Here is a 1,267-nt window from a genome sequence, read left to right as displayed (position 1 = left end):
AAAAAAATGAGAAGCTAAAAGGTTAGGGAAAAAAACCCAAAAGACGGCGATAGTGTGACACACCAAGACCCCAGTGGTCATCACGAGCTGTCTCGGCACATTTATAAGGTGCCCCTCCCTGTAACAGCACTCAGTAGCCCCAACTGAATCACGTTTGCCCACAAAGTAGAGAATACCGACTAGTTTTCTGCAGAGTCTGCTGCCTCCGGGTCTGCAGGGCTGAGTACCGACTGGCCTTGAAGTCCGAGGCCCAAAGTGGCCCCCCAGGGCTGCGGGCTCTGCACTGTCCAGGAGCTCAAAGCCCTGCAGCCGCGGGAGTGCAGGGGAGGGCGCCCCTGCTGGCTCAGAGTGGGATATACATTTGCTAAGATGGAAATTCGCGAGCCCATTTTTTACAGGACAAGGGTGGTTTCTGCAAGGGAGACTCTAGATAAAGGCATTTCAGAACTGGCGTCCGCCTGAGTGCCCATCCAGAGCCCAGCCTTGGCGTCAAGCAGCCAGGTCGGCAGAGGGATCGCCGGCAGTGGCTGTCTCCGCACCTTTTCTTGCAGTCTGTCAGCTGGCCACCGGGCTTAGCACCTCTTGCTTCTGCAGAGCACACGCTGCCCTGTCCCCAGAGGAAGCTGTGAGAGTCCCCACTGCCCTGCCAGGGACTCAGGGCCCAGAGCAATGTCTCTGCTACCACGTGAGTCAGAGCCAGGGGCTGGCCCGCTGCTGAGAGGGGGCGGGCAGGTGGCGAGCTGGAGAAAGTTGACTGCTTTTTGGTAACAGATGGGAAACCCTACTGGGGCTTAAGGGTGTGAATTAAGGGACAATGGCACGTACTGGTGACCATATGTCACAGCTGCAAAGTCTCAACAACCTGCCAGACAAGAGCACTTATCACGTTAAAAGGCTAGTGAGGCAAACAGCTTCCATTTATTTTGCTGCCTACTAATTCTGAGCTTTTTCAACAAAATGTCCTTCGTCTGGGGGCAGGGCAGTTTGGCAGGAAGGGAAGGCAGTGTGGGGGCTTTTTGTTGCTTCTGGTTTATGAGGAAGAAAGTCATGTCTTCACAAACCTACATGACATAACCTGTGAAATGTTCTCAACTTTCACTTTGTTCTGCGAGAGCAGAGCAGTGTCAGGAGTGTTCAGGGAGCAGAAGTCTTTCTTGCACGCTGGCTTTTCTGACCTTTGAACACCCAGAAAGCGTCTGTTCTCTGGGAGACTGCTGCCCTGCTTACTTCTCAGGGTCGTGCTCAGCCTGAAATGAGGCTCACGTGT

Source organism: Condylura cristata, unplaced genomic scaffold (assembly GCF_000260355.1).
Source record: "Condylura cristata isolate star-nosed mole 26May11 unplaced genomic scaffold, ConCri1.0 scaffold00038, whole genome shotgun sequence".
Taxonomy (NCBI): Eukaryota; Metazoa; Chordata; class Mammalia; order Eulipotyphla; family Talpidae; genus Condylura; species Condylura cristata.
This window is presented reverse-complemented; position numbering follows the sequence as displayed.